This window comes from Electrophorus electricus, chromosome 24 (assembly GCF_013358815.1).
Source record: "Electrophorus electricus isolate fEleEle1 chromosome 24, fEleEle1.pri, whole genome shotgun sequence".
In the NCBI taxonomy this organism is placed as follows: Eukaryota; Metazoa; Chordata; class Actinopteri; order Gymnotiformes; family Gymnotidae; genus Electrophorus; species Electrophorus electricus.
In genome coordinates this window covers 6,921,567-6,931,523 of record NC_049558.1, presented here as the reverse complement: position 1 = coordinate 6,931,523, position 9,957 = coordinate 6,921,567, and positions in this window count along the sequence as shown.

The following is a 9,957-nucleotide window of genomic DNA, read 5'->3' as shown; positions in this document are numbered from 1 at the left end:
ACATGAATTATCTTTATTTCATTGCCAAGATTTAAAAAAATATGGATTTGCTTTGATTCTGCAACCGTTGACCTCTGATCATAAAATCGTCAAACATATTTGTCTATATCATCAAAATAAGAGTGTGGCACAATACGCCAAATGATAGATTTAGGAATGCATTCCATTCTCTGCTTTTCTGAGTCAGTCAGTGGATAGTGTTTCTGCTGTTTGTGTTTGATAGCTAAGGGAGATGCAAAGGATATGTTTAGTGATGATGTCCATAGAGTACAAAATTTGCCACTTCAGTCTGACACTGCTTAACTCTGTAGATTTAGATTTAGATTCATTTATTCAGCATTACACATACTGCAGTTTTTTTTTCATGTGCACAGTAATTTTCTCTTTAACATTATGCATGATATTGTGAATGGAGTGGCTCGATATGAGTTCAGGTTGTTGTTTGGGTAGTTTTACCTCAAAGCCGGATCTGCTTTCATGAATTTGACTGTGGATACTTGGAAAGTAAAATACACCCAACAAATATGAACTTGGAGCACAGCAGTTTTGGATTGAATTCAGTTCTTACTATGTGTCTTTAAAATAATAAATAATTTAAAATAATACACCATCATTTTAATGAGACCCGGTTAACACACTCTTGTAGCAATTAACATATTGTTTTCACTAAGTTTTGCTTACAGCATGACTTACTTAAATGCTTAATTTGTGGGCACCACCAGCTTTATAAGATGTTGTAGCCACATCAAAATGTAATGTTTTATGGTAACACTTATGAGTAAAGTGCTCTTGTCTGGGTCTGTATTCACTTTGTATTAATGGTATGTATGTATTGTTACAGATAATGCGTTAATATTTTGGCAAAATTTAAACTAAAATAGTTTTAAATGTCTGGTAAAAAGACTGATGGTTTCATGGTTTATTTTATCTAGAATAAAACAATATAAATAATTAATTCTCACTATAACACATACTGAATGTAAAAACACCACCAATCAGTTGTTTCCTTGCACTGCAAAGATTTGGTTTACTTTTTTCAGTGTCAAAACTACATGGTTACGACTCAATTCAGTGTTAAAACACTAGTCAGTGTTACTTATTTGTTACCTCTTAACTATATGATTCACCCTTATTCAGTATTTAGACAACACTGTTCAGTATCTTCTTAACACTAATAGTGGTAATTGATCAACACTATGATAGACATAAGACTGAGTTACACAGTAATGCATATTTATCTCATCGATGAGAATTACATATACATGTTAAAATGATCACTCAGCATTCATGTAACACTGGTAATTTTATTGTGTGGAGGTCACTGGAGATTAGCATTTTGCTAAAAGCAACTAATACACCCTTATTTTCCTGGGGTCTCAAATTCAGCTCACTTCCATGTGTCCAGAGCATGGAGAGGCTGCTTGAAATAGCTCAGTAATGGCAGGGCACGCAAACACACCTGACCCTAACAAGGCTGCTTCCATTTCCCCAACAGTGTGCCCTCTGCATGCCCCTTTCTCCCTTTCTTCGCACACTTTCCTTGTAATTTTCTAATCTCTCTGATTATTGTTTGCTTGTCCTGTCTCCTACCTTGGTGCCTGGAATGATTTGATAGAACACATCACATCCTGGTGCACTATGCCCTCCAGACAATAACACAGCAACAGGGAAAACAATCCTTTTGCCTTTTGTATATATTTAATTTTGGTTCCTGTACAGAGTGTCATACACAAAGATTTTTCTGCTGGTCACTGTTCTTACACACATTGGGGTTTTTGTTTGCAGCTCTAAAGACCATTTCAAAACAAAATAACTCATGGCATGTGGCTGATTCCTCCTCTGTTGAGGACATTTGGAGCTATTTGAGCTGGAACCTGAAGAAAGATTCAGTCAACCGTGATAGCTGCGAGGGAACAAGATGCAAGTCCAAATAAGTACTCTCCATATCAAATAACAACACTGAGAGTACAGCGGCGAACTAGTTTTACAGTACAAAAGAAAAGCAAATGCTGACAGTAACGACTCAAAGCACAGAGACTACAACTGAATGTCGTCTTTGGTGCTGCACAGGCAGACAACGTGCTACAGTGGAGGAGAGTACCTGTGGGATTAAGTAGCAGAGAGAATAAAAGAGATGAACAAGGCAAAGGTGTGTGTGTCAGTGGTCATATCTCCTGGGCTGGATGCCTGGTGCACCATGACATCAACTAGTTTGCTCTTGACAACTATATTGCCATGGACCATCAGCGTGGACCAGAAGCACAGACCACCAGTGGCACGTCAGGTTTTTAGAAGAACCTGCTCATACAAATGTGCGTCTTATGAATCTCCATTATGGCTTTGTTGAAAAGATTTGCTGCATGATCCAAAACTACATTTGTCTTGTAGATATGTGCAATACATTAAATCCTATCAATAATCCCATTAAATCATTTTTCTCTGTAACTGCCTAGCAGCTTTGCAACAACATCAACATACCCCATACCTTCCACAGTAGTTTGATTCCATATAAATATTTATTATTCATTGTCCATCAGATCATAGTGCAATATTTTAGCTAGCAGGTTCCTATATCATTGCTATCCGGTGTGCTGATAACCAGTGTAAAAAGATGTACGTTTGGGACTAACAAACAAGCTTTCTCTTTGGGAAATTACTCCTGTTGATCTCCTTGTGTATATTCCTTTTTTTTGCCTTTCTCTGTCTTCTGTTTTAGATTCATACCCATTCATGTTGATGCAAATATATGGTATACCACTGCCATCCTTTGCATTGACATTGATTAAATATATGACACTCCTTCGAATTATGTAATGGAAGTGAACCAGATTTATTGTCTTAATAAAACCCGTTTTATTCTGCTGTCTTCCTCCGCTTTCTGTCTGATGCTTAAGCCAAATGTGTGTCTGCTGTCTACCTCAGGCCATTGTGTAGCAATATTCATTGTGTATGATGCTGTAACCAATACTTGCGAATGCTATTTTCTCTCTGCAACTAAATTAAAGGCTGCTAAGATTCAGAGCTCTGCAGGCTTCAGATAGAGCAAGGATAATTTAAATGTGTTTTGACTAGTGTGCTTTGAGTAATTTCCATCCTATTTGGACATAAATGTTCTTTCTTTGTCAGAACTTTAAGACAATCTCAGGTAAATAACCTGGGAATGGGAAATATAATAATTATTCTCTTTCTTTCCTGGTAAAGGTTTGCAACAGAATGACAATCAACTGCAGTACCACAACATCATATATATATATTTTTTGTAGACTTTATGAAATTGTTAAGAAAAAATACCAATAGCAAGTCTTTTTTTTTTTTTTGGCTATGTGACAGCTCCCAGTATACCCCAGTCGGATAAGTAGAGTTCAAACCCTTAAATATGATCAAGTAAAGCTCTGTTGCCCTGCTGCATAAGCCAAGCTAAGCCATTACAAGCAAAGTACAGCATTTCAAAATAGTGCTGTGCTATAAAGAGAAACAAACAGGGGTGTGAAATCCGGCCCAAACAACCAGCCTGTCAAAAGCAAGCTTTACCCTACGGTGTAACTGTGGCTAAGGCATCTCATACACCTACACTTTTGCATAATAATGTGCACTGTGCTTATCTACCCAGCCTGTGGTTCAAGCATTGGGATATTGGGCAATAGAGGCACGGTAGTGCTTGCTTTTCTCTGTTATGCTAGTCATGCAATTAGCATCAGCTGTTTTGCAAACACGACTGAGGGTGGCATGGCTGTAATGGTGAAATAATTAAAATCTCACAGGCAAATAACTTAATTCCACACTATAGTGGATGTCATTGATTCCAGTGCAGTTGTAGGGTCATTATCAGTACGAGCTGTGTTTTTTAAAAATTTTTTTAACCTTTTTCTTTACCTTTAAAAATGACTTTAAATTTTAAAAAGGATATTGAACTTCACATAGCAAATCAGAATTCAAAACACAGGTTATTGTTCCGGGCTTTATTACTGGGTTTTGTCTTATTGAGGTCACCAATTTACTGAAAACTGGAGGAATACTAAAGAAGTCTCCTAACAGGAATAAGCACAAAATGTCATTCTATATTTGCTTCATCCACTGATGAAAGTGTATCCTCTTTTGATAAATTTATTTGCTTTGTTAACACTGTTGCTTCTTATATTGAATGTCATACTTTGATGGCTGTCAGAGTTGCCCTTCTGTTATGTTATGATGCAAGAGTCTGTCCACATTAATTTATATATTTATTTAACATACAGCCTATGGAATTTTCAGTTGAATTTATGCATAGGTATGTGTTTAATGATTTCATCTAGTGGCAGGCTGTACATATCGTCAGTAACAATGTGAGACTGGCTGGACTGCCATGCCTAAAGACCAGGAATAGCATCGCCCCAGGACTGCCATCTGCTCTCCAGGGTGCTGAAACCGGCTGGGCCCAACCAGCTCAACAACCCTATTTTGGACAGTGATGCCTTGTATGTTCAGAAGGTGAGGTTCATTAAGAAGACCCTACTGTCTGTGGTACCTAGCAGCTTGCGGGAAGGTGAGTGGAACAAATTTTGTACAGAACACATTTAAAAGAAACATTTCTAGAAGATGGCCTCTGGAAGATAAGACTTTGATGAAACACAAAGGTTTGATGTTCATAAAAAAAGTATGATGATGAATGACAGAGAGGAACTAGACATATTGAAGAAACTCAAGTTAGTGGCCAGAAATATAATTTCAAGATTACAAGAGTGTCTTTGTTCCAGCAAGAGCCAGCAGCTCAGCATAAGCACCAGGCTGAATGCAGGCATTCTGTTATGCATGTTTGCAAAAGATATTTAAATAGACACATAAATAGATATGTAAATGGCCCTATGGTATATAAATAGATATTGCCTGCCATTTCTTTAAAACAGTCCAAAACATTGGTAGAATGTATAGTTTGCATAATCAAGTTAAGGTCAGGGTATGTAAATATAGTTAAAATGACATAAAAAATGTAGCACATTTAAATCTCATCTGTCTGTCTCTTTTTACCACTAGCTCTGTTCTTTGGAAATTAAAACTCCATAGAAACAGGAAGTCCACAGTGCTACAGTGTCATTTGAAACACTGACAATGTCTAACTTGCCATGACAGTACAGATACAGGTTTTTATAATAATAATAATAATAATTATTATTATTATTATTAGTATTATTATTATTAGTAGTATTATTCCCTTCTGAAGTGGGAAAAAAAGATGTAATGGCAATGTGATGCCAACATTCTATGTCATGTTGAAACTGGTCTGTATATTTGTCTTGAAAACAAAATCACTGAGCAGTCTTTAGTGTTCCTTGCTGCCACACATTACATTTAACTTTTAAACCACTTTTTAAGTAGCTGATTAAATAAATCAGGTGCAATTGGGTTTTTTAAAAAAGAACTGTCTCTGCAAGCTCTTCACCTGGATCAGCACATTGTCTAGAGTCTTCCAGAAAGACCCTGTTATGGCATGGATGCTTCATAATACAGCGCTTTCTCCATGGAGACTGACAGGAGTACTGGATGCTGTTTATCCAGCTACCCCATGTGGTGCAAACAAACCTTGTGGGTCATCTCCCATCTCTTTCACTTTGTTTTCTAGCCATTGCCCATGTGTGACAGATTACTTTAATTTGCTCTGACCCTCAGACAACACACTTCATGCCTGCTTACCTAAACGTGCATTTATGATGCTGGGGAGGGGGCTGTTCTTGATTAGTCCCTAGTTGACTCCTGTCTCTCACGCAAACTTTAAAGAACCTTCCCCTCATGACTTGACGGCCTGTCTGTGCTTCCTTGCTGCTCATTTATTATGCCATTGACTTATGTGAATGTGTAATATTACTAGGTCAAACCAAGGGTCATGACATTTAAACCGAACTAACCCAACATCACAATTAACTTGGTGAAAATTTATGGCACTGTTAGCAGTGTTGTGCTTTGCTGCTGTAAAGTTAAAGTTAATTGCATTCATTCTTTTTCCTCTATGGCGCCGGTCTTGTCCTCTGTGGACAATGAAAGGGCTAATGCCATTATATGTACTAGTATGTCTCTTCTCACTGTAAAAGGCTGAATATGATGATATCTCAACAGCTCTTATTCATGCAGAGAAAAACCCCTGTGGCTTTTGCACCCTCTGACATTTCAGAGTGAGAACTTCTGTCTAGGTGACTGATATTTGATAATATAAAACCCACCATTTATCTCGTTGTGTCTCCACTCTCTCTTCATTTTCTTACAGAGTAACATGTCTATTTAATTTAGCCCTCTATGTCTTGAAACTTTTGCTTAGTTTTATTCATGACAGCAAAGCATTTGGGTTAATCAGAACTTTTGGTCATTCAGAGCTGTCCAAGCATTCTATCCTGGTCTTTCTACAGTTAGTGATTCAGCTGACCTCTATACTTCCTCAGCTCTCACCAGCAAACTGCACATTTTCAACCCCTTGCTAGTATTTTGTGCATGGTGTCTACAATGCAGTTCATTTTGACTATGTAATTTCTAAAATTCTGCACTGAATTGAGAACTGGAGGTTCCATATATCCATCCATCCATCCACCCACCCATACTTGTTCTGAGAAATGCCATTTAGAAGTACTGAATGCATGAGATGCTCTTTCAAAATAATCACCTTTTCAATTAAATTCTCTGTTATTTTAGATGCTGTGTCACAAAAAGCACTATAGAAAGCATTTCATGCAAATGTGTGAGTGGTAAGTACAGAGTGAGATAGCACTGTAGCATGTGTGTGTGTGAAACAGATCAGCATCCTGACCTTCACAGATGTCTATCAAGCTATGAATGTGTGTAATTGCTCGTCTTTTTACATGCGCATCTTCTCTATGCTTCTCCGCGATGGGTCAGCCGGATGGACAGAGGCTGACCTGCCTACAGTAGAGATGAGTGTGCGATGAGAGAGATGGAGAGAGAGTGAGACGGAGGAAGAGAGAGAGAGCTTAGATCCCCCTGCAGGAGGGGCATGTCGCTTCTGTGGGAAGACCGGAGAGGAGAGGCCTTTCAAATGCCCTTTACGTCTCATGCCTGGTTTTCACTGTCCATCCATCTGGAATTTTTCTTCCAATCTGTATGTCTCACTTTCTTTCTCATCAGTTCTACTTCATCAAGACCACCGTAAACCATTTCCGTCCGATTTCAGCAGAGTGAACTGTGCCTGATGTTCAAGCTTGTACGGAAGGCTGGAAGTGTATTTAAGAATGTGTTAAATGTATGTAATGAAAATAATAATAATTGTATTTCATGTAGCAGGAAGATTAATGAGCAGTAAAGAGGAAAGTTTTGAGTTGAATTTTAAAGGAAGACAGAGTAGGAGAGTTATGACACTGTGGCAGAGTAGTCACAGTAGTACTGAAGCATTTGCCGCCCATGGTTGCAACTTGAGTTTGGGTGACAGCAAGAAGACCAGACCTAGAGGATCTAAGGGTGCAAAAGGGACAGTATAAATGAACGAACTCAGAGAGACAGGTACGAGCAAGACCATAAAGAACTAGTGAAGTTAGAAGTAAGATTTATACTTAATCCAGGAGATAAGCTGGAGCCAGTGCAGCTGCTGAAACACAGGTGTGATGTGTGCGGTACGCTTGGGAGATGCAAGGACTCTAGCTGCTGAGTTTTAGATGTATTGAAGATGGCTGATCAGTTTAGCAGAGAGAGCATAAAAACAGAGTTACAGTAATGCAGGAACAAAATGAAGGCATTTTTCAACATTCTTGCATCATTATCATTGAGTGTAGGGCAAAGGCATGAAATATTGCAGTGATGAGAAAATGTAGCTTTGGTGAGTGATTTGATATAGGAATCAAATGTGAGTGATGAGTCAAAAAGACCAGGATTTTCAGTAACTTGAGCTGACCTAATAGTAACACCTAATAGCATGTGTGCTATAGCTTTTTATAGCCTTTATATTCCAGAGCAATGGATGATTCTGCTCAGATTTCAGTAAGGTGACTCTACTATGCTTCTGAATATATACTTAGAACCATAACATGCATATAGAGTTCCTTTGTGCACTTCCTCTGTAGGACATTGACAATCTAAAGCTTGAAGCTTTAGAATATGCTGAGGTGAAACTCTGCTGCCGTAGTTTAGCCATTGTTTCACACTGACAGTTACTGCTTCAGATATAGTTACATTATTATTGTGTGTCCACTCATGTGCATGTAACTGCCCGTGTGCAGGTGCAGGACAGTTTGAGTAGCTGACATGAAAGGAAAACCCATTAAATATTGCACATCTAATGGTACTGAAAGCACTGCATTTAAGAAGGAGTCAATAATCTAATCTTATTTACTATAGTTTTGCTACACTAAATAATATGTGTAAATGATATATATATTTTGACCTTAGATTGTATACAGTGGTTTCACTGTTCAGCATTCCATACAGACCAGCATTCCATACAAACCAATTTGGTCAATAGTATTATTAATTTATTATTATTATTATTATTATTAATTTAAGAGCAGCATTTTACCTGATCCACCAGATTCCATTCATAGCTGACAAGCCTTTGATCATGTTTTTCAACCAAGAATTGAAAAGACTAAAGACTCCAGGGTTGGATATGAAGAAGCTTCCTTATGATATTACCATGATGGGTAGTTTTTGCTGAGGTTGTCAAGTTACTTTCTATGTGCATTTGATAACATGCTACAGTTTTTTGCTCTGTAGGGGCACCTTTATTCATAATGAGGCTTCATTATTATACCTTTAACTTTAACAAAAGCTCCAAGTTTTTTTTTTGTCAATTTTCACTAACCCTAACCCCCTGCCCCAGGTATTTCCATCCACTCTAGTCTTTTCCAGTATGTCCACTGTGTCATGCATTGTTTGTGTGTGTGTGTGTGTGTGTGTGTGTGTGTGTGAGTGTGTTTGTGAGTGTGTGTGAGAGTGTGTGTATGTGTGTGAATGTGTGTGTGAGTGTGTATGTGTGTGTGTATGTGTGTGAATGTGTGAGTGAGTGTGTGTGTGAGTGTGTGTGTGTGTGTGTGTGTGTGTGTGTGTGTGTGTGTGTGTGTGTGTGTGTGTGTGTGTGTGTGTGTGTGTGTGTGTGTGTTGGTTGGTTGGTTGTGTTAGTGAGTGGGTGGGTGGGGTGTGTGTGCGTGTATAGGCCTTATAGCTTATCAGGCACCCTGCTTAAGAACATTTGTGTGGACCTAAATGGCTAATGGCAGCATGACTGATTAGTGGCATATCTCATGTTAGAGCAGTAGGTGTGCAGAGTGCTAACCAGTGCTGAACAGAGGAGTGTGTTCAAGTCAATTTACATACTTCAATCAGTTACTTTTCAAAATAAAACAACTTATAAATAAACAATAAAACTACATTTTATAAAAGTGCAATATTAAAACTATGATTGAACAAATTGAGACTAGGACAGAAACTGAAGAAGAATGCCACTTGTTGAGGTAACCTCTAGGTAACCAATTGTTGAGGTAGCACATTTTAACCCAATATTTTCTTTTCAGTTATCAGAAATGTAGCTACAATGTGTTTTTGGTTGTGGTCCATCCAGTTCGTCTCCGACGAGTCTTACTTGCACCACAGAAGTATATGCTGAGAGAGCATGAGAAGCCCTTCGTTCCTTTTCATGTTTCAATGACCAATGACCCAATTTGACCCCAAGCCTCCATCCTCCTCCAGACTCCTCCTGAGTCTTTTCAGAACAGAACGTGCCTGATGGTAACCAAACACACCCAGGTCTGCTAATGTAGTCTCCCATGCTTGCTCTTCCTTTCGCTCTCTCTCTCTCTCTCTCTCTCTCTCTCTCTCTCTCTCTCTCTCTCTCTCTCTCTCTCTCTCTCTCTCTCTCTTTGTTGCATCAAATCTCTATGAACTTTTATCTGGGAGAGCACTACAATCACACTAGAACTTCACCATCCCTCATCTTTTTTTCCATTTTCCTTGTTCCCCAGTTGTGGTTTGGTAGTCTTTTTTTTTTGTTTT